The sequence below is a fragment of the Ranitomeya imitator genome, chromosome 4 (assembly GCF_032444005.1).
Source record: "Ranitomeya imitator isolate aRanImi1 chromosome 4, aRanImi1.pri, whole genome shotgun sequence".
NCBI classification, from domain to species: Eukaryota; Metazoa; Chordata; class Amphibia; order Anura; family Dendrobatidae; genus Ranitomeya; species Ranitomeya imitator.
Window position 1 is genome coordinate 700,294,358 of NC_091285.1, and position 24,862 is coordinate 700,319,219.

A 24,862-nucleotide genomic window follows, 5' to 3' on the forward strand; every position below is an offset into this window, starting at 1 on the left:
GCGAGTGGGCTTCCCTGGGACTAAGTCCTTATTTGCACACACTGAGCATGCCCAGGGCAAGATCTCCCGTTGGAGATCGAGGGTCACATGCTCAGGCACTGCAGCACATCCCATTGGTCCTCTTGGCAGGTCCTGAAAGGGCAAAACTTCTGTAGCTGCTTCCTGTGCTGCTACTATATAAACTGCGCATGACCGCACGGCCATGCGTTAGTATTGTCTCGATATAATGTGTGTGTGTAGATGGATGTATGTCGATGGATGAATGCTCCTAAGTATCCCTCCCTAGTGTTGTTGACTGCTCGCGGATGATGGTAGCTATCTAGCGCCCGACTAGCCATCTGCACGTAACACACATCACAGCGTCCAGTTGCTGTGTCCGCCAGTATGGCGCCGTGCGCTTCCTCTGCGCTTTCCTTACCCAAACCTGGGTGGTTAGTGGCGTCCGTCAGTGCGGCACCGCATGCACTCTCGTGCCTCTATATACTATATTATAGTTTCTTTACACACCCAGTTGCGGTGTTGTGCCAGCAAGTGGTCTAATCGGACTTCAATCCTGAGTTGGGGTTGTGTTCGCTGACTTCTTGCTCGCGCTCTATGTGCGGTACCGCGGTCCTGTGACGCAACAGGATCGCTTCCTTCTCGCAGGGTGAAGTTAACCCGTGCGTGTATACTTATAGTACCGCCATATAGTCCGTCTTACTAGCAGCAGGGTTTATACCTGCACGGTGGACCTCGGACTGCGAACGCACCTTGTTTCATATCATCTATACTTGGTGCGTTCCGCCAGTCCATAACATAATACTAGCGCCAAGGTCTGGCTAGTAATGACGGACGATCAGCGTCTACAGCGGTACATCCAGCAGCTGGAGGGAAGGTTGGCGGCTCTAGAGCGTTCAACCTCAGCTGTGGACGTTACTGCTGTCGCTGTTCAGGCTGCAAGTGTGGCTGCAGCTACCTTGTCCACTGCCGCCCCTGTACCGACGCTATGTCGCCTCCCGCTACCAGAGAAATTTTCTGGTGACAGTAAGTCCTGTAGGGGTTTCGTGAGTCAGTGCTCTATACATCTCAAGCTTCTGGCCTCTCGTTTCCCTACAGAGCGGGCTAAGGTGGCTTTTATCGTATCCTTATTGTCGGACAGGGCGTTGCAGTGGGCTACGCCGCTGTGGGAGCGTGGCGATCATGTGGTGCAGAGTGCTCCGTTATTCCTGAGCACTCTGAAACAGGTTTTCTTAGGACCTCGTGTCACCCATGATACGGCGCTCCAACTGTTGGCATTGACTCAGGGCTCATCCTTGGTCAGCCTTTTTGCCGTCCACTTCCGCACTCTAGCATCTGAGCTGGAGTGGTCGGATAAAGCCCTTATCCCTATATTTTGGAGGGGGGTGGCTGACCACGTTAAGGATGCCCTGGCCACTAGGGAGATTCCCGCCACACTGGAAGAATTAATAACAGTATCTACTCGTATTGACCTCCATTTTCACGAGCAGAGGTTAGAGCGAGCCCAGTGTAGGCAGAGGTTTCGGCTGGCTCCCACCTTCGCCAAACCTCTGGAATCTCCAGTCCAGGCTCCTGAGTCCCATGAACCTAAGGTAGTGTCACGAGCGGGATCTAAGTCCCGGACCGCTCATGCACTCCAGGTTTGCCATGTATGCCAACAGTCAGGACAACTTGCCACCAGATGTCATCAGTGGTCGAGGAAATGTCAGCGTCTAGTGGCAGTAGGTGGCGGTGCACTAGACACTGCGATGTTTGCCTCCAAATTGTCCTTTAAAGGGACAATAACTTTTGGCTCATCCTCCCACTCGGTAGAGCTCTGCGTGGATTCTGGGGCGGAGGGCAATTTTATGTCTTCTGCCTTCGCCCAACGTCACGCAATACCCCTGGTAATGCTACCTCAACCAGTAACGGTACGAGTGGTGAATGGGTCGACACTCCCCGCACAGATAACACATCAGACCATTCCCTTTACTCTGTCCATGTCTCCATCCCATCAGGAGATTATATCTCTGCTCATCATTCCTGAGGGGATTGATGAGGTCCTGTTGGGGATACCTTGGTTACGGTACCACTCTCCTCACATCGAGTAGTCCTCAGGCAGAATTCTGGGATGGGGTGAATCGTGTGGGGGTAGGTGTCACCGAGAGTGCGTTCAGGTTGCTACTACTGAGGTACCCGCAGATCTATCCTCTCTCCCCAAGCAATATTACATAGTAACATAGTAACATAGTTAGTAAGGCCGAAAAAAGACATTTGTCCATCCAGTTCAGCCTATATTCCATCATAATAAATCCCCAGATCTACGTCCTTCTACAGAACCTAATAATTGTATGATACAATATTGTTCTGCTCCAGGAAGACATCCAGGCCTCTCTTGAACCCCTCGACTGAGTTCGCCATCACCACCTCCTCAGGCAAGCAATTCCAGATTCTCACTGCCCTAACAGTAAAGAATCCTCTTCTATGTTGGTGGAAAAACCTTCTCTCCTCCAGACGCAAAGAATGCCCCCTTGTGCCCGTCACCTTCCTTGGTATAAACAGATCCTCAGCGAGATATTTGTATTGTCCCCTTATATACTTATACATGGTTATTAGATCGCCCCTCAGTCGTCTTTTTTCTAGACTAAATAATCCTAATTTCGCTAATATTGGTCTTACGCAGACGTGTTCTCCAAAAAGGCGGCGGAGACCCTTCCGCCCCATCGCCCCTATGACTGTCCTATCGATCTCTTGCCTGGTGCGGAGCCTCCCCGGGGTCGAATTTATCCATTATCTCTCCCGGAGACGGAGGCTATGTCTCAGTACATTCAAGAGAATCTGGCAAGAGGGTTTATCAGGAAGTCAGTGTCACCTGCTGGGGCAGGGTTCTTCTTCGTGCAGAAGAAGAATGGGGAACTACGTCCATGCATAGACTACAGGGGTCTTAACGCTATCACCGTTAAGAACAAGCATCCTTTGCCCTTGATATCCGAGCTCTTCGATAGGCTTCGGGAGCTAGAGTGTTTACTAAATGAGATCTGCGGGGTGCTTACAACCTGATTCGCATCCGTGAGGGGGATGAATGGAAAATGGCGTTTAACACCAGAGATGGGCACTATGAGTATCTGGTGATGCCCTTCGGGCTCTGTAATGCCCCAGCCGTTTTTCAAGACTTTGTCAACGACATCTTCCGGGATATGCTTTCCACCTCAGTTGTATTCTATCTGGATGATATTCTCATCTTTTCTCCAGATATTGACTCCCACCGGAGAGATGTTGGCAGAGTCTTCGACCTCCTACAGGCAAACTCTCTTTAAGCTAAGTTGGAGAAGTGTATGTTTGAGCAGGAGTCTTTACCGTTCCTGGGCTATATCATCTCCGCTCAGGGATTGGCTATGGATCCTGCCAAACTACAGGCTGTGATAGACTGGCAAGAGCCCCATTCTCTTAAAGCGGTGCAGCACTTTATGGGGTTCATTAACTATTACCGCCAGTTCATTCCCCACTTCTCAACTCTGGTAGCTCCCTTGGTAGCCCTCACCAAGAAGGGAGCGAACCCCAAATTGTGGTCGGAAGAGGTCTCCAAGGCCTTCACTTCTATTAAGTCCCACTTTGCTAGCGCTCCCATCTTACAACGTCCCGATGTGGATAAGCCATTCCTAATGGAGGTGGATGCCTCATCCGTTGGTGCTGGAGCAGTCCTCTATCAAAAGGATGCTCAAGGTCGGAAGCATCCATGCTTCTTCTTCTCTAAGACCTTCTCGCCAGCGGAGAAAAACTACTCCATCGGGGATAGGGAGCTGCTAGCAATGAAGTTGGCCTTTTCAGAGTGGAGACATCTTCTGGAAGGTGCGCGGTTTCCCTTCCAGGTTTACACGGACCACAAAAATTTGGTCTACTTACAAACAGCCCAGCGGCTAAATTCTGGCCAAGCCAGATGGTCCTTGGTCTTTTCCCGGTTCCACTTTTCTCTTCATTTTCTCGCCGGGGAGAAGAATATTCGTGCTGACGCCCTCTCTCGCTCCCTTATGTCAACTGAAGAGGAGGAAGAGGAGCCTCGGCTTATTGTCCCTTCTGAGAGCCTGAGAACCGTAGCGCCGGTTTCACTGGAGTCTGTGCCTCCGGGCAAGACTTTTGTGCCCATTAATTTGCGACCGGAGGTTCTCTCTTGGGCTCATTCGTCCAGGGTGGGTGGACAATTTGGGACAAAGAGGACATCTGAGCTACTGGCGAGGACGTACTGGTGGCCGCATATGGTCCGGGATGTCAGGGATTATATTCTGGCGTGTGTCTCCTGCGCCAAAAATAAATCTCCACGTCAAAGGCCAGCTGGGTTGCTCTATCCCTTGCCGGTGGCAGATAGGCCCTGGGAGATGGTCGGGATGGACTTTGTCGTGGGTTTACCCAAATCTCGCGGCTGTACCATCATTTGGGTCATCACCGATCATTTCTCAAAAATGGTGCATTTGGTGCCGCTACCACGGTTACCTTCTGCACGGGCCTTGGCAGTGTTGTTCATTAAGCACATCTTCCGCCTACATGGTATGCCTGACAAAATTGTCAGTGACCGGGGTCCCCAGTTTGCGTCTCGGTTCTGGAGAGAGCTGTGTCGTCTTCTCAGTATTGAGTTGAATCTCTCTTCCGCTTATCATCCCGAGACGAATGGGTTGGTAGAGAGGGCCAACCAGACCTTGGTCACATACCTGCGACATTTTGTTTCAGCCAGGCAGGATGACTGGGCATCCTTGCTATCATGGGCAGAGTTTGCGCTGAAAAACGCCGTTGCCGACTCCACTGGACAAACCCCATTCCTCCTCAACTATGGTCAGCATCCACGGGTACCTGTGCCTATGCCCGTGTCTTCCGCAGACTCCAGGGTGGCAGACTGGGCTGTGGAGGCACGGGATATTTGGGACCGCACTCAGGATGCCATTTGGGCCTCTAAGGAGAGAATGAGGTCCTCCGCCAATGCTCATCGGCGCCCCGCCCCGTCCTTTGCTCCTGGCGACTTAGTGTGGCTCTCCGCCCGTAACATCAGGCTGCGTGTTGAGTCCACTAAGTTTGCTCCTCGCTACTTGGGTCCCTTCAAGGTCCTCGAACAGGTTAATCCTGTGGTCTACCGTCTGGCCCTTCCTCCACGCCTTGGTATCACCGACACCTTTCATGTGTCCCTTCTTAAGCCCGTATACATGTCCCGGTTTTCGGAGTATTCTGCCGAGACATCGGGTTCGTCTACGGACGATTACGAGGTGAACGCTATCTTGGGGTGCAAGGAGATACGTGGCAAAAATTTTTTTTGGGTGGACTGGAAGGGTTACGGTCCTGAGGATAGGTCCTGGGAGCCTGCTGAGCACATTCAGGCTCCGCAGCTTATTGCTGCCTTCGAGCGTAGCGAGGCCCAAGGAGGGGGGGCCATGTTAGGAGTCGAGTTTCCTCTGCTGCACAGGGGGAATCTCGATCCGTGTCTGCTGCGGTCTCCCATTCTGCTTCGGCCACAGTGGGCTCTGCTCAGCGGAGGCGTCGCTCCCAGCGTCTTGCTGGGACTGATTCTGTGCAGGAGGTTACCGCTGCCTTTTCTGGCTCTCCTGTTGTACCCTGCACTGATCTGCGGCGAGCGGGCTTCTCTGGGACTAAGTCCTTATTTGCACACACTGAGCATGCCCAGGGCAAGATCTCCCGTTGGAGATCGAGGGTCACATGCTCAGGCACTGCAGCACATCCCATTGGTCCTCTTGGCAGGTCCTGAAAGGGCAAAACTTCTGTAGCTGCTTCCTGTGCTGCTACTATATAAACTGCGCATGACCGCACGGCCATGCGCTAGTATTGTCTTGATATAATGTGTGTGTGTAGATGGATGTATGTCGATGGATGAAAGCTCCTAAGTATCCCTCCCTAGTGTTGTTGACTGCTCGCGGATGATGGTAGCTATCTAGCGCCCGACTAGCCATCTGCGCGTAACACACATCACAGCGTCCAGTTGCTGTGGCCGCTAGTACAGCGCCGTGCGCTTCCTCTGCGCTTTCCTTACCCAAGCCTGGGTGGTTAGTGGCGTCCGTCAGTGCAGCACCGCATTCACTCTCATGCCTCTATATACTATTTTATAGTTTCTTTACACACCCAGTTGCGGTGTTGTGCCAGCAAGCGGTCTAATCGAACTTCAATCCTGAGTTGGGGTTGTGTTCGCTGACTTCTTGCTCGCGCTCTATGTGCGGTACCGCGGTCCTGTGACGCAACAGGATCGCTTCCTTCTCGCAGGGTGAAGTTAACCCGTGCGTGTATACTTATAGTACCGCCATATAGTCCGTCTTACTAGCAGCAGGGTTTATACCTGCACGGTGGACCTCGGACTGCGAACGCACCTTGTTTCATATCATCTATACTTGGTGCGTTCCGTCAGTCCATAACAGAAGGTCCAAACGAAATGACACAGGATTAAACTTCAGAAATCTTATATGGCTCAATGAAACGAGGCTTAAACTTAGAAGAGGAAACCTTCATAGGAACATGACGAGATGACAACCAAACCAAATCCCCAACACGAAGTCGGGGACCAACACAACATTAGCGGTTAGCGAAACGTTGAGCCTTCTCCTGGGACAATGTCAAATTGTCCACCACATGAGTCCAAATCTGCTGCAACCTGTCCACCACCGTATCCACACCAGGACAGTCCGAAGGCTCAACCTGCCCTGAAGAGAAACGAGGATGGAAACCAGAATTACAGAAAAAAGGGGAAACTAAAGTAGCCGAGCTGGCCCGATTATTAAGGGCGAACTCAGCCAAAGGCAAGAAGGACACCCAATCATCTTGATCAGCAGAAACAAAGCATCTCAGATATGTTTCCAAAGTCTGATTAGTTCGTTCGGTTTGGCCATTAGTCTGAGGATGGAAAGCCGAAGAAAAAGACAAATCAATGCCCATCGTAGCACAAAAGGACCGCCAAAACCTCGAAACTAACTGGGAACCTCTGTCCGAGACGATGTTCTCTGGAATGCCATGCAAACGAACCACATGCTGGAAAAACAATGGCACCAAATCAGAGGAGGAAGGCAATTTAGACAAGGGTACCAAATGGACCATCTTAGAGAAGCGATCACAAACCACCCAAATGACCGACATCCTTTGAGAAACAGGGAGATCAGAAATAAAATCCATGTAAATATGCGTCCAGGGCCTCTTCGGGAACGGCAAGGGCAAAAGCAACCCACTGGCACGAGAACAGCAGGGCTTAGCCCGAGCACAAGTCCCACAGGACTGCACAAAAGAACGCACATCCCGTGACAAAGAAGGCCACCAAAAGGATCTAGCCACCAAATCTCTGGTACCAAAGATTCCAGGATGCCCAGCCAACACAGAACAATGAACCTCAGAGATAACTCTACTAGTCCATCTATCAAGGACAAACAGTCTCTCCGCTGGACAACGGTCAGGTCTATCAGCCTGAAACTTCTGCAGCACGCGCCGCAAATCAGGGGAGATGGCAGACAAAATTACCCCCTCTTTGAGAATACCCGCCGGCTCTGGAACATCCGTAGAGTCAGGCACAAAACTCCTTGACAGGGTGTTATGGACTGGCGGAGCGCACCAAGTATAGATGATATGAAACTAGGTGCGTTCGCAGTCCGAGGTCCACCGTGCAGGTATACACCCTGCTGCTAGTAAGACGGACTATATGGCAGTACTATAAGTATACACACACGGGTTAACTTCACCCTGCGTGAAGGAAGCGATCCTGTTGCGTCACAGGACCACGGTACCGCACATAGAGCGCGAGCAGAAGTCAGCGAACACAACCCCAACTCAGGATTGAAGTCCGATTAGACCACTTGCTGGTACAACACCGCAACTGGGTGTGTAAGGAAACTATTAAATAGTATATAGAGGCACGAGAGTGCATGCGGTGCCGCACTGACGGACGCCACTAACCACCTAGGCTTGGGTAAGGAAAGCGCAGAGGAAGCGCACGGCGCCGTACTGGCGGACACAGCAACTGGACGCTGTGATGTGTGTTTCGTGCAGATGGCTAGTCGGGCGCTAGATAGCTACCATCATCCGCGAGCAGTCAACAACACTAGGGAGGGATACTTAGGAGCTTTCATCCATCGACATACATCCATCTACACACACACACATTATATCAAGACAATACTAGTGCATGGCCGTGCGGTCATGCGCAGTTTAAATAGTAGCAGCACAGGAAGCAGCTACAGAAGTTTTGCCCTTTCAGGACCTGCCAAGAGGACCAATGGGATGTGCTGCAGAGCCTGAGCATGTGACCCTCGATCTCCAATGGGAGATCTTGCCCTGGGCATGCTCAGTGTGTGCAAATAAGGACTTAGTCCCAGAGAAGCCCGCTCGCCGCAGATCAGTGCAGGGTACAACAGGAGAGCCAGAAAAGGCAGCAGTAACCTCCTGCACAGAATCAGTCCCAGCAAGACGCTGGGAGCGACGCCTCCGCTGAGCAGAGCCCACTGCGGCCGAAGCAGAATGGGAGACTGCAGCAGACATGGATTGAGATTCCCCCTGTGCAGCAGAGGAAACTCGACTCCTAACACAGGGCATCAGCCTTCACATTCTTAGATCCCGGAAGGTATGAAACCACAAAATCAAAACGGGAGAAAAAGAGCGACCATCGAGCCTGTCTAGGATTCATCCGCTTGGCAGACTCGAGATAAGTCAAATTCATGTGATCCGTCAAGACCACCACGCGATGTTTAGCTCCTTCAAGCCAATGTCGGCACTCCTCGAATGCCCACTTAGTGGCCAACAACTCTCGATTGCCAACATCATAATTGCGCTCAGCAGGCGAGAATTTTCTAGAAAAGAAGGCACATGGTTTCATCACCGAGCCATCAGAACTTCTTTGCGACAAAACAGCCCCTGCTCCAATCTCAGAAGCATCAACCTCAACCTGAAACGGGAGCGAAACATCTGGCTGGCACAACACAGGGGCAGAAGAAAAACGACGCTTCAACTCCTGAAAAGCCTCTACAGCCGCAGAGGACCAATTGACCACATCAGCACCTTTCTTGGTCAAATCAGTCAACGGTTTAGCAATACCAGAAAAATTAGCGATGAAGCGACGGTAAACATTAGCAAAGCCCAGGAACTTCTGCAGGCTCTTCACAGATGTTGGCTGAGTCCAATCATAAATGGCCTGAACTTTAACAGGGTCCATCTCGATAGTAGAAGGGGAAAAAATGAAACCCAAAAATGAAACCTTCTGAACTCCAAAGAGACACTTTGACCCCTTCACAAACAAGGAATTCGCACGAAGGACCTGGAACACCATTCTGACCTGCTTCACATGAGACTCCCAATCATCCGAAAAGACCAAAATGTCATCCAAATATACAATCATGAATCCACCAAGGTACTCTCGAAAGATGTCATGCATAAAGGACTGAAACACAGATGGAGCATTAGAAAGCCCGAATGGCATAACCAGGTACTCAAAATGGCCCTCGGGCGTATTAAATGCTGTTTTCCATTCATCGCCCTGTCTAATTTGCACAAGATTATACGCCCCTCGAAGATCTATCTTGGTGAACCAACTAGCCCCCTTAATCCGAGCAAACAAATCAGACAGCAGCGGCAAAGGATACTGAAATTTGACTGTGATCTTATTAAGAAGGCGGTAATTAATACAAGGTCTCAAAGAACCATCCTTCTTGGCCACAAAAAAGAACCCTGCTCCCAATGGTGAAGACGACGGGCGAATATGACCCTTTTCCAAGGACTCCTTTATATAACTCCGCATAGTGGCGTGTTCTGGCACCGATAAATTGAACAGTCGACCCTTAGGAAACTTACTATCAGGAATCAAATCAATAGCACAATCGCAATCCCTATGAGGAGGTAGGGCACCGGATTTGGGCTCATCAAATACATCCCGGTAATCCAACAAAACCTCAGGGACTTCAGAAGGAGTGGAAGACGAAATTGACAGCAATGGAACATCTCCATGTACCCCTTGACAACCCCAGCTGGACAGAGACATTGATTTCCAATACAATACTGGGTTGTGGACCTGTAGCCATGGTAACCCCAAAACGACCACATCATGCAGATTATGCAACACCAAAAAGCGAATATCCTCCTAATGTGCAGGAGCCATGCACATGGTCAAATGAGTCCAGTACTGAGGCTTATTATTGGCCAAAGGCGTAGCATCAATTCCTCTCAATGGAATAGGGTACTGCAAGGGCTCCAAGAGAAAACCACAGTGCCTGGCAAACTCCAAGTCCATCAAGTTCAGGGCAGCGCCTGAATCCACAAATGCCATAACAGAATAGGATGACAGAGAGCAAATCAGAGTAACGGACAAAAGACATTTAGACTGTACCGTACCAATGGTGGCAGACCTAGCGAACCGCTTAGTGCGCTTAGGACAATCGGAGATAGCATGAGTGGATTCACCACAGTAAAAACACAGCCCATTCCGACGTCTGTGTTCTTGCCGTTCAGCTCTGGTCAAAGTCCTATCACACTGCATAGGCTCAGGCCTATGCTCAGAGAATACCGCCAGATGGTGCACAGCTTTGCGCTCACGCAAGCGCCGATCGATCTGAATGACCAAGGACATAGACTCATTCAGACCAGCAGGCGTGGGAAATCCCACCATGACATCCTTAAGGGCTTCAGAAAGACCCTTTCTGAAAATTGCCACCAGGGCACACTCATTCCACTGAGTAAGCACAGACCACTTTCTAAACTTCTGACAGTACACCTCCGCTTCATCCTGACCCTGACACAAAGCCAGCAAGATTTTCTCTGCCTGATCCACTGAATTTGGTTCATCATAAAGCAATCCAAGCGCCAGAAAAAACGCATCAACATCACGCAATGCAGGATCTCCTGGCGCAAGGGAAAATGCCCAGTCTTGAGGGTCACCACGCAACAACGAAATAATGATTTTTACTTGTTGAACGGGGTCACCAGAGGAGCGGGGTTTCAAAGCTAGAAACAGTTTACAATTATTTTTGAAATTCAGAAACTTAGATCTATTCCCAGAAAATAAATCAGGAATAGGAATTCTAGGCTCTAACATAGGATTCTGAACCACAAAATCTTGAATGTTTTGTACCCTTGCAGTGAGATGATCCACACAAGAGGACAGACATTGAATGTCCATCTCTACACCTGTGTCCTGAACCACCCAAAGGTCTAGGGGAAAAGAAAGACAAAACACAGTGCAAAGAAAAAAAAATGGTCTCAGAGCTTCTCTTATCCCTCTATTGAGATGCATTAATACTTTTGGCCAGCTGTACTGTTATGACATGGTGGTTAGGAGCACGCGGAATGACCTGATGGTTAAACTCACAGGACAAGCTCTGGAAAGTGGGAACTTTGCTGACCGCAATCCCTAATCCTATCACACACACTAGAAATAGCCATGGGGCGTACCTAACAGGCCTAGACGCCTCGGACACAGCCTAAGAACTAGCTAGCCCTAGAGATAGAAAATAAAGCCTACCTTGCCTCAGAGAAATTTCCCCAAAGGAAAAGGCAGCCCCCCACAAATATTAACTGTGAGTAAAGATGAAAGTCACAAACACAGAAATGAAACAGGTTTTAGCAAAGGGGAGGCCAGACTAACTAAATAGACAGAGGATAGGAAAGGTATCTTTGCGGTCAGCACAAAACTACAAAAGACCACGCAGAGTGTGCAAAAAGACCCCCTCACCGACTCACGGTGCGGAGGCGCCACCCTGCATCCCAGAGCTTCCAGCTAGCAAGACAAAATCATGAAAGCAAGCTGGACTAGAAAACCATGAACAGAAAATAACAAACGGGGACTTAGCTTCTTGCAGGAAGAGACAGGTCTCCAGAAAAATCCAAGAGCGAACTGAACCAGCACAGGAACATTGACAGCTGGCATGGAGTAACGATCAGAGTGGAGTTAAATAGAACAGCCAACCAAAGGATAAACCACATCACCTGTGTAAGGAACCTCAGAAGCAGCAGCTTCACTCACAGCCACCAGAGGGAGTCCATGGACAGAACTCGCCGAAGTACCATTCACGACCACAGGAGGGAGTTCAACAACAGAATTCACAACAGCAGATTTAGGGAGGTTAGTAGATGGTGGGAGCAGAAGAAGTTCAGTTTTGGAATGGTTGAGTTTTAGATAGAGAGTGGACATGATGTTGGAGACTGCGGACAGAGAGTCAATGGCGTTCTGTAGTACAGCGGGGGTAAGGTCAGGGGATGACGTGTATAGTTGTTTTTCTTCAGCATAAAGATAGTATTGAAAGCCAAATCTGCTCATGGTCTATCCAATTGGGGCCGTGTAGAGAGAGAAAGGATCCAAGGACTGAGCCCTGAGGTACCCCGACAGTGAGAGGAAGAGGAGATGAAGTGGAGCCAGTGAACAAAACACTGAAGGAGCGGCCAGAAAGATAGGAAGAGAACCATGAGAGAGCAGTGTCCTTAATACCTAGTGACCGGAACCTAGAGAGCAGGAAATGGTGGTCAACAGTGTCGAAAGCTGCAGAAATGTTGAGAAGAATGAGCAGAGAGTGGTCACCGTTACATTTTGGCTCCCAGTCTGAGTGTGCTCCATTAATAACCACCCTCCTATCCCTGAGCCAGTTATTAACCCACTTACACATATTTTCCCCTATCCCCATTGTTCACATTTTATGTATCAACCTTTTGTGTGGCACCGTAACAAAGCTTTTGAAAAGTCCATATACACTACGTCCACTGGGTTCCCTTGGTCGAGTCCAGAACTTATCTATTGATAGAAGCTGATCAGATTAGTCTGACAGGAACGGTCCCTAGTAAACACATGTTGATATTGGGTCATAAGGTTTTTCCTCTCCAGATACTCCACCATAGCATCTCTTAGAAAACCCTCAAGGATTTTACCCACAGTAGAGGTTAAGCTTACTGGCCGATAATTTCCGAGTTCAGTTTTTGTCCCCTTTTTGAATATTGACACCATATTTGCTATATTCCAGTCCTGTGGTACAGATCCTGTTATTATGGAGTATTTAAGGATTAAAAATAATGGCCTATCAATGACTGTACTTAATTCCTGCAGTACTCGGGGGTGTATCCCATCCGGACCCAGAGATTTGTCAATTTTAGTGATTTTTAGATGCCGCTGTACTTCCTGCTGCGTTAAGCAGGTGACATTTAATGGGGAATTTTTGTTATCACTGATCATATTGTCTGCCATGGAATTGTCTTGTGTAAATTCTGTTGAAAAAAGTCATGACTATGTTAAGATTTTTTATGTTTTGTCAGATATTTATGTTTTACTACTTCCACGCTCTTCACCTTCTTTTTTACTTCTCCCACACTTTCTTCTTCATCATCCTCAGCAGCAGCAGCAGCATCCTTTTCATCAACTTCTTCTTCACCTTATTCATATTCTTCACCTTCTTCCTATTATTCTTTTTTTTTACATGCTTCATATTCTTTTTATTCAACTATTCTTCTTTTTCATATTCTATTCATATTCATAGCAGCACGATGGCGCAGTGGTTAGCACAGCAGCTTTGCAGCGCTGGAGTCCTTGGTTCAAACCCCAATAAGGACAACGTCTGCAAAGAGTTTGTATGTTCTATCCATGTTTGCATGGGTTTCCTCCCACATTCTAAAGATATCCTGATAAGGAATTTAGGTTGTGAGCCCCAACGGGGACAGCGATGATAATGTGTGCAACCTGTAAAGCGCTGTAGAATATGTTAGCGCTATATAAAGATAATTATTATTCTACTTCTTCTGTTATGGCTGGCAATCAGGCAACACAGCGTGCAGTAATCAGCGCACATACAGAGATCTGGCAATAACCAAAAACAATAGGACGAGCTCTGAGACGTGGAATCTCTGTAGACTGCAGTACCTGATCTATCCTCACACAACTATAAGCAGCAGTGGATTGCGCCTATCACTACCTATGCAACTCGGCACTGCCTGAGGAGCTGACTAGCCTGAAGATAGAAATACAAGCCTGACTTACCTCAGAGAAATACCCCAAAGGAATAGGCAGCCCCCACATATAATGACTGTTAGCAAGATGAAAAGACAAACGTAGGAATGAAATAGATTCAGCAAAGTGAGGCCCGATATTCTAGACAGAGCGAGGATAGCAAAGAGAACTATGCAGTCTACAAAAAACCCTAAAACGAAAACCACGCAAAGGGGCAAAAAGACCCACCGTGCCGAACTAACAGCACGGCGGTGCACCCCTTTGCTTCTCAGAGCTTCCAGCAAAAGTTAATAGCAAGCTGGACAGAAAAAACAGAAAACAAACTAGAAGCACTTATCTAGCAGAGCAGCAGGCCCAAGGAAAGATGCAGTAGCTCAGATCCAACACTGGAACATTGACAAGGAGCAAGGAAGACAGACTCAGGTGGAGCTAAATAGCAAGGCAGCCAACGAGCTCACCAAAACACCTGAGGGAGGAAGCCCAGAGACTGCAATACCACTTGTGACCACAGAAGTGAACTCAGCCACAGAATTCACAACAGTACCCCCCCCTTGAGGAGGGGTCACCGAACCCTCACCAGAACCCCCAGGCCGACCAGGATGAGCCACATGAAAGGCACGAACAAGATCTGGGGCATGGACATCAGAGGCAAAAACCCAGGAATTATCTTCCTGAGCATAACCCTTCCATTTGACCAGATACTGGAGTTTCCGTCTAGAGACACGAGAATCCAAAATCTTCTCCACAATATACTCCAATTCCCCCTCCACCAAAACAGGGGCAGGAGGCTCCACAGATGGAACCATAGGTGCCACGTATCTCCTCAACAACGACCTATGGAATACATTATGTATGGAAAAGGAGTCTGGGAGGGTCAGACGAAAAGACACCGGATTGAGAATCTCAGAAATCCTATACGGACCAATAAAATGAGGTTTAAATTTAGGAGAGGAAACCTTCATAGGAATATGACGAGAAGATAACCAAACCAGATCCCCAACACGAAGTCGGGGTCCCACACGGCGTCTGCGATTAGCGAAAAGCTGAGCCTTCTCCTGGGACAAGGTCAAATTGTCCACTACCTGAGTCCAGATCTGCTGCAACCTGTCCACCACAGAATCCACACCAGGACAGTCCGAAGACTCAACCTGTCCTGAAGAGAAACGAGGATGGAACCCAGAATTGCAGAAAAATGGAGAGACCAAGGTAGCCGAGCTGGCCCGATTATTAAGGGCGAACTCAGCCAACGGCAAAAATGACACCCAATCATCCTGGTCAGCGGAAACAAAACATCTCAGATATGTTTCCAAGGTCTGATTGGTTCGTTCGGTCTGGCCATTAGTCTGAGGATGGAAGGCCGAGGAAAAAGATAGGTCAATGCCCATCCTACCACAAAAGGCTCGCCAGAACCTCGAGACAAACTGGGAACCTCTGTCAGAAACAATATTCTCAGGAATGCCATGTAAACGAACCACATGCTGGAAGAACAAAGGCACCAAATCAGAGGAGGAAGGCAATTTAACCAAGGGCACCAGATGGACCATTTTAGAAAAGCGATCACAGACCACCCAAATGACCGACATTTTTTGAGAAACGGGAAGGTCAGAAATGAAATCAATCGAAATATGTGTCCAAGGCCTCTTCGGGACCGGCAAGGGCAAAAGCAACCCACTGGCACGTGAACAGCAGGGCTTAGCCCTAGCACAAATTCCACAGGACTGCACAAAAGCACGCACATCCCGTGACAGAGATGGCCACCAGAAGGATCTAGCAACCAACTCCCTGGTACCAAAGATTCCTGGATGACCGGCCAGCACCGAACAATGAAGTTCAGAGATAACTTTACTAGTCCACCTATCAGGGACGAACAGTTTCTCGGCCGGACAACGATCAGGTTTATTAGCCTGAAATTTCTGCAACACTCTCCGCAAATCAGGGGAGATGGCAGACACAATGACTCCTTCCTTGAGGATACTCGCCGGCTCAGATAACCCCGGAGAGTCGGGCACAAAACTCCTAGACAGAGCATCCGCCTTCACATTTTTAGAGCCCGGAAGGTATGAAATCACAAAATCAAAACGAGCAAAAAATAACGACCAACGGGCCTGTCTAGGATTCAAGCGCTTGGCAGACTCAAGATAAGTAAGGTTCTTATGATCAGTCAAAACCACCACGCGATGCTTAGCACCCTCAAGCCAATGACGCCACTCCTCGAATGCCCACTTCATGGCCAGCAACTCTCGGTTGCCCACATCATAATTACGCTCAGCAGCAGAAAATTTCCTGGAAAAGAAAGCACATGGTTTGAACACTGAGCAACCAGAACCTCTCTGTGACAAAACCGCCCCTGCACCAATCTCAGAAGCATCAACCTCGACCTGGAACGGAAGAGAAACATCAGGTTGACACAACACAGGGGCACAGCAAAAACGACGCTTCAACTCCTGAAAAGCTTCCACGGCAGCAGAAGACCAATTAACCAAATCAGCACCCTTCTTGGTCAAATCGGTCAATGGTCTGGCAATGCTAGAAAAATTACAGATGAAGCGACGATAAAAATTAGCAAAGCCCAGGAATTTCTGCAGACTTTTTAGAGATGTCGGCTGAGTCCAATCCTGGATGGCCTGAACCTTAACCGGATCCATCTCGATAGTAGAAGGGGAAAAGATGAACCCCAAAAATGAAACTTTCTGCACACCGAAGAGACACTTTGATCCCTTCACGAACAAGGAATTAGCACGCAGTACCTGGAAAACCATTCTGACTTGCTTCACATGAGACTCCCAATCATCTGAGAAGATCAAAATGTCATCCAAGTAAACAATCAAGAATTTATCCAGATACTCACGGAAAATGTCATGCATAAAAGACTGAAAAACAGATGGAGCATTGGCAAGTCCGAACGGCATCACCAGATACTCAAAATGACCCTCGGGCGTATTAAATGCCGTTTTCCATTCATCTCCCTGCCTGATTCTCACCAGATTATACGCACCACGAAGATCAATCTTAGTAAACCAACTAGCCCCCTTAATCCGAGCAAACAAGTCAGAAATCAATGGCAAGGGATACTGAAACTTAACAGTGATCTTATTAAGAAGGCGGTAATCAATACACGGTCTTAGCGAACCATCCTTCTTGGCTACAAAAAAGAACCCTGCTCCCAATGGTGACGACGATGGGCGAATATGTCCCTTCTCCAGGGACTCCTTCACATAACTGCGCATAGCGGTGTGTTCAGGTACGGACAAATTAAATAAACGACCCTTAGGGAATTTACTACCAGGAATCAAATCGATAGCACAATCACAATTCCTATGCGGAGGTAGGGCATCAGACTTGGACTCTTCAAATACATCCTGAAAGTCCGACAAGAACTCTGGGATGTCAGAAGGAATGGATGACGAAATAGACAAAAATGGAACATCACCATGTACTCCCTGACAACCCCAGCTGGTTACCGACATAGAGTTCCAATCCAATACTGGATTATGGGTTTGTAGCCATGGCAACCCCAACACGATCACATCATGCAAATTATGCAGTACCAGAAAGCGAATAACTTCCTGATGTGCAGGAGCCATGCACATGGTCAGCTGGGCCCAGTACTGAGGCTTATTCTTGGCCAAAGGTGTAGCATCAATTCCTCTCAACGGAATAGGACACCGCAAAGGCTCCAAGAAAAATCCACAACGTTTAGCATAATCCAAATCCATCAGATTCAGGGCAGCGCCTGAATCCACAAACGCCATGACAGAATACGATGACAAAGAGCACATTAAGGTAATGGACAAAAGGAATTTGGACTGTACAGTACCAATAACGGCAGAGCTATCGAACCGCCTAGTGCGTTTAGGACAATTAGAAATAGCATGAGTAGAATCACCACAATAGAAACACAGTCTGTTCAGACGTCTGTGTTCTTGCCGTTCTACTTTAGTCATAGTCCTGTCGCACTGCATAGGCTCAGGTTTACTCTCAGACAATACCGCCAGATGGTGCACAGATTTACGCTCGCGCAAGCGACGACCGATCTGAATGGCCAAGGACATAGACTCATTCAAACCAGCAGGCATAGGAAATCCCACCATTACATCCTTAAGAGCTTCAGAGAGACCCTTTCTGAACAAGGCCGCTAGTGCAGATTCATTCCACAGAGTGAGTACTGACCACTTCCTAAATTTCTGACAATATACTTCTACATCATCCTGACCCTGGCATAAAGACAGCAGATTTTTCTCAGCCTGATCCACTGAATTAGGCTCATCGTAAAGCAATCCCAGCGCCTGGAAAAATGCATCAACATTACTCAATGCAGAATCTCCTGGTGCAAGAGAAAACGCCCAGTCCTGTGGGTCGCCGCGCAAAAAAGAAATAATAATCAAAACCTGTTGAATAGGATTACCAGAAGAATGAGGTTTCAAGGCCAAAAATAGCTTACAATTATTTCTGAAGCTCAGGAACTTAGTTCTGTCACCAAAAAACAAATCAGGAATCGGAATTCTTGGTTCTAGCATCGATTTCTGATCAATAGTATCTTGAATCTTTTGTACATTTACAACGAGATTATCCATTGAGGAGCACAGAGCCTGAATATCCATGTCCACAGCTGTGTCCTGAAGCACTCTAATGTCTAGGGGAAAAAAAAGACTGAAGACAGAGCTAAGAAAAAAAAATGATGTCAGGATTTCTTTTTTCCCTCTATTGGGATTCATTGGTTGGCTCCTTGTACTGTTATGGCTGGCAATCAGGCAACACAGCGTGCAGTAATCAGCGCACATACAGAGATCTGGCAATAACCAAAAACAATAGGACGAGCTCTGAGACGTGGAATCTCTGTAGACTGCAGTACCTGATCTATCCTCACACAACTATAAGCAGCAGTGGATTGCGCCTATCACTACCTATGCAACTCGGCACTGCCTGAGGAGCTGACTAGCCTGAAGATAGAAATACAAGCCTGACTTACCTCAGAGAAATACCCCAAAGGAATAGGCAGCCCCCCACATATAATGACTGTTAGCAAGATGAAAAGACAAACGTAGGAATGAAATAGATTCAGCAAAGTGAGGCCCGATATTCTAGACAGAGCGAGGATAGCAAAGAGAACTATGCAGTCTACAAAAAACCCTAAAACGAAAACCACGCAAAGGGGCAAAAAGAACCACCGTGCCGAACTAACAGCACGGCGGTGCACCCCTTTGCTTCTCAGAGCTTCCAGCAAAAGTTAATAGCAAGCTGGACAGAAAAAACAGAAAACAAACTAGAAGCACTTATCTAGCAGAGCAGCAGGCCCAAGGAAAAATGCAGTAGCTCAGATCCAACACTGGAACATTGACAAGGAGCAAGGAAGACAGACTCAGGTGGAGCTAAATAGCAAGGCAGCCAACGAGCTCACCAAAACACCTGAGGGAGGAAGCCCAGAGACTGCAATACCACTTGTGACCACAGAAGTGAACTCAGCCACAGAATTCACAACATTCTTCTTCATCAAATTCTTATTTGTGACAGGCATTCCTGTAGTTGTTATCTATAAAAGTTTGAAGATTACACCTTCCGTTCTGCCTGTCACAAAAGATTTACAACAGGATTTGTCCGCGTTCAGTTTGGCCTGCAGCAGCAGGTTTTTTCCAGGGGCACCACGAGGAGGAACGGACTCACCCCCATACACTGCTTAGTCTTCTTCTGCTTATAATTTAGATAATATCTTTTGCTCTGATTTTTAGTCTTATGCTTAATGTTCTTTTGCTTTTTGTTCTGCAGCTTCATGTTCTTCTGCTTCTTGGTCTTCTTCGGGGTGGTCTTCAGGGTCGTCGTCTCCAGGCTCATCATCTCCAGGGTCGTCATCTCCAGGGTCGTCGCCTCCGGGATCGTCTTCTTCGGGGTGGTCTTCACGGTTGTTGGCTCCAGGGTCGTCGTATCCGGGGTCATCGTCTTCTTCGGGGTGGTCTTCAGGGTCGTCGTCTTTAGGGGCATCGTCAGGGAGATCCAGAAAGATTAGCAAAAACCATTTCCAAAATCTTGAACTTGGAAATGTAGCAGAAGGTATATTGAGGCTGAGGAACTGCCGAGAGCCAGCTGACGGTACTGGAACCCGGATGGCTACCAAAAGGTACATGAGCCAATGGAACTACCAAGGACCAGCTGACGGTACTGGAACCCGGTTACTAACCAGGAGGTACCTGTGCCAGAAAGCACTACCAAGGACCACCAGACGTTGGTGGAACTCGGATACTGAGAAGGAGGCACCTAAGCCAAAGGCTCTGCCTGGAACCAGCTGATGGTACTGGAACGAGGATGTGTAGCAGAAGGTACAAGACCAAAAGACACTGCCGAGAACCAGCTGATGGTACTGGAACTCCGATGGTTAGCAGAAGGAACAAAAGCCAATGGATTTACTGAGGACCAGCTGACGGTACTGGAACCCGGCTACTAAGCAGGAGGTACCCATGCCAGAAAGCACTACCAAGGACCACCAGACTTTGGTGGAACTCGGATACCAAGAAGGAGGCACCAAAGCCAAAGGCTCTGCCTGGAACCAGCTAACGGTACTGGAACCAGGGTGACCTATTCAAGATTGTCTTCCAAAGAACCAGCTAATAGTGCTGGAACTCAGATAGGCAGCAGAAGGTCCACATAAAAAAAATTGCTTGGCCGCGAGCCGGCCGTAGTTACCGAAAACCTTCAGTCCTACAGGGGGAGCTTGTACTATTGGCACTACGGAACCAGCCTTAATTGCCAGTTCCCGCAGCCCACATAGGAAGTACATTAACTGCAAGCACCATAGAGTTGGCTAACCCGACCGCAACCCGAAAGGACAAAGTATTTGAAGCAAAGTGACCTTGACACTACCCGGAAACAGCTGGCATGCTGGAACCAGGCTGGGCAGGAGGGAGTACCCGTGCCAAAGTCACTTCTGAGCAGCAACTGGCGGTGTTGGAGCTCAGGGATTACAGGAGAAATAGAGTGTAGGCTGAGGCCTAATTGGAGCAAGTTTAAAATCTGTAGAGGTGTCAATGTAGAGGGAACAGGAGAAATTGCCGCACACATAGCTGGGGATCAGCTAATGTTACTGAATCCCAAAACACTGGAGCATGTGTTGACTGTGCAGACGGCACTTTCGAGCAGCAACTGGCAGTGTTGGAGCCCAGGGATAACAGGGATAACAGGAGAAACAGAGTGTAGGCTGAGGATTAATTGGAGCAAGTTGAAAGGGAACCTGTAATTCACCCCCAGGCGTTTGTAGCTTAAAGAGCCACCTTGTGCAGCACTAATGCTACACAAGGAAAATGTGGCTCTTTTAGTTATGCTCCTTGCACACTCTGGAGAAAATACTTATAAAATGTGCCCCCTCATACCGTGTAACCGTCCCAGAGGCTGGACTTTCCTTCTTAATGAGACGCAGCACAGCCGTCATTCATACCCTCTTGGCGCCGGGCGCCGCCTCCTCAGCATTGTTTGAATTTGTCCCGGAGCCTGAGCTGTTATGTTATCCTTTGGGCATGCACCTGATCCCTAAGCGCATGCCACGCCGATTAGGGATCATCTGACGCCGCATAGTCTGAAGAAGGTGGAGGGAGATGAGTGAGAGGCGAAGATATGCACTGCGCATGCCCATGAATCCCAGCCCCGCAGTGTGAATAAATCAGAAGACACTGAGGGGTGGGATCTCGGGCAGCGTGGCCACACAGGCACAGTCAGCCTGACATCAAATGATGTCAGAAGATGGGCAGCACTAACTGCGCATGGCCAAGGGATAACATAACAGCGCAGGCTCTGGGACAAATTCAAACAACGCTCAGGAGGTGGCGCACGGTGCCAAAGGGGTATGAATGACAGCTGTGCCACGTCTGATTGGGAAGGAAAGTCCCGCCTCTGGGACTTTCATGGTATGAGGGGACACATTTTGTAAGTGTTTAGTTCAGCGTGTGCAAGGAGCATAATGAAAAGACCACCTTGTCCAAATGCAGCATTAGTGCTGCACAAGGTGGCTCTTTCAGTTACAAACGCCTGGGGGGGACACGTTCCCTTTAATAACTGTAGTAGTGTGAGTGTGGAGGGAGCACGATAAATTGCCGGATACACAGCAGGGGATCAGCTGACATTACTGAACCCCAATAACATGGCAGTAAGTGTTGACTGTGCAGATGGCACTTCTGAGCAGCAACTGGTGGTGTTGGAGCCCAGGGAATCCAGTAGAAGCAGAGTGTAGGCTGAGGCCTAATTGGAGCAAGTTTAATATCTGTTGTAGTGTGAGTGTGGAGGGAGCAGGAGAAATTGCCGCACACACAGCATGGGTGCAGCTGATGTTACTGAACCCCAATAACAGAGGAGCAACTGTTGACTGTGCAGGCAGCACTTCCGAGTAGCAACTGGAGGTGTTGTAACCCAGGGTCAATGCCAGAAACAGAGTGGAGAAATTGCCGCACACACAGCAGGGAAGCAGCTGGCATTACTGAACCCCAATACCAGAGGAGCAACTGTTGACTGTGCAGACGGCACTTCCAAGCAGCAAATGGCGGTGTTAGAGTCCAGGTTCAATGCTAGAAGCAGAGTGTAGGTTGAGGCCTAAGTGGAGATAGTTTAATATCTGATGTAGTGTGAGTATGAAGGGAGCAGGAGAAATTGCCATACACACAGCAGGGAAGCACCTGGCGTTACTGAACCCCAATAACAGAGGAACAACTGTGCAGAGTGCAGAGGGCACTCCGAGCACTCTGTTTCTAGCATTGACCATGGGGTCAATGCTAGAAACAGAGTGGAGAAATTGCCACACACACAGCAGGGGGAGCAGCTGGTGTTACTGAACCCCAACAACAGAGGAGCAACTGTTGACTGTGCAGATGGCCCTTCCGAGCAGCAACTGGCGGTGTTGGAGCCCAGGGTCAATGCTAGAAACAGAGTGGAGATATTGCCACACACACAGCAGGGGAGCAGCTGGCGTTACTGAACCCCAATAACAGAGGAGCAACTGTTGACTGTGCAGATGGCACTTCCGAGCACCAACTGGCGGTGTTGGAGCCCAGGGTCAATGCTACAAGAAGAGTGTAGGCCGAGGCCTAATTGGATCTAGTTTAATATCTGTTGTATTGTGAGTTTGGAGGGAGGAGGAGAAATTGCTGAACACACAGCAGGGGAGCAGCTGACGTTACTGAACCCCAATAACAGAGGAGCAACTGTTGACTGTGCAGACGGCAATTCTGAGCAGCAACTGGCGGTGTTGGAGCCGAGGGTCAATGTTAGAAGCAGAGTGTAGGCCGAGGCCTAATTGGAGCTAGTTTAATATCTGTTGTATTGTGAGTTTGGAGGGAGCAGGAGAAATTGCCGCACACACAGCAGGTGAGCAGCTGGTGGTACTGAACCCCAATAACAGAGGAGCAAATGTTGACCGTGTAGATGGCACTTCTGAGCAGCAACTGGAGGTGTTGGAGCCCAGGGTCAATCAGGGTTTAAGCCGAGGCCTAATTGGAGCAAGTTTTTTATCTGATGTAATGTGAATGTGGAGGGAGCAGAAGACATTGCCGGACACAGCAGGGGAGAAGCTGACGTTACTGAACCCCACCAACACAGGAGCTAGTGTTTTTCTCTCTGCAGACGGCACTTCCAAGCAGCAACTGGCGGTGTTGGAGCCCAGGGTCAATCAGGGTGTAGGCCGAGGCCTAATTGGAGCATGTTTAATATCTGATGTAATGTGAATGTGGAGGGAGCAGAAGACATTGCAGGACACACAGCAGGAGAGCAGCTGACGTTACCGAACCCCACTAACACAGGAGCTAGTGTTTTTCTCTGTGCAGACGGCACTTCCAAGCAGCAACTGGCAGTGTAGGAGCCCAGTGTCAATCAGGGTGTTGGCCGAGGCCTAATTTGACCAAGTTTAATATCTGATGTAATGTGAATATTGAGGGAGCAGGTGACATTGCCGGACACACAGCAGGGGAGCAGCTGACGTTATTGAACCCCCACTAACACAGGAGCTAGTGTTTTTCTCTCTGCAGACGGCACTTCCAAGCAGCAACTGGCAGTGTTTGAGCCCAGGGTCAATCAGGGTTTAAGCCGAGGCCTAATTGGAGCATGTTTAATATCTGATGTAATGTGAATATGGAGGGAGCCGGAGACATTGCCGGACACACAGCAGGGGAGCAGCTGACGTTACTGAACCTCACTAACACAGGAGCTACTGTTTTTCTCTCTGCAGATGGCACTTCCAAGCAGCAACTAGTGGTGTTTGAGCCCAGGGTCAATCAGGGTGTAGGCCGAGGCCTAATTGGAGCAAGTTTAATATCTGATGTAATCAGAATGTGGAAGGAGCAGAAGACATTGCAGGACACACAGCAGGAGAGCAGCTGATGTTACCGAACCCCCCTAACACAGGAGCTAGTGTTTTTCTCAGTGCAGATGGCACTTCCAAGCAGCAACTGGCGGTGTTGGAGCCCAGGGTCAATCAGGGTGTAGGCCGAGGCCTAATTTGACCAAGTTTAATATCTGATGTAATGTGAATATGGAGGGAGCAGGAGACATTGCCGGACGCACAGCAGGGGAGCAGCTGACGTTACTGAACCCCACTAACACAGGAGCTAGTGTTTTTCTCTCTGCAGACGGCACTTCCAAGCAGCAACTGGCGGTGTTTGAGTCCAGGGTCAATCAAGGTTTAAGCCGAGGCCTAATTGGAGCATGTTTAATATCTGATGTAATGTGAATATGGAGGGAGCAGGAGACACTGCCGGACACACAGCAGGGGAGCAGCTGACGTTACTGAACCTCACTAACACAGGAGCTAGTGTTTTTCTCTCTGCAGATGGCACTTCCAAGCAGCAACTAGCGGTGTTTGAGCCCAGGGTCAATCAGGGTGTAGGCCGAGGCCTAATTGGAGCAAGTTTAATATCTGATGTAATCAGAATGTGGAAGGAGTAGAAGACATTGCAGGACACACAGCAGGAGAGCAGC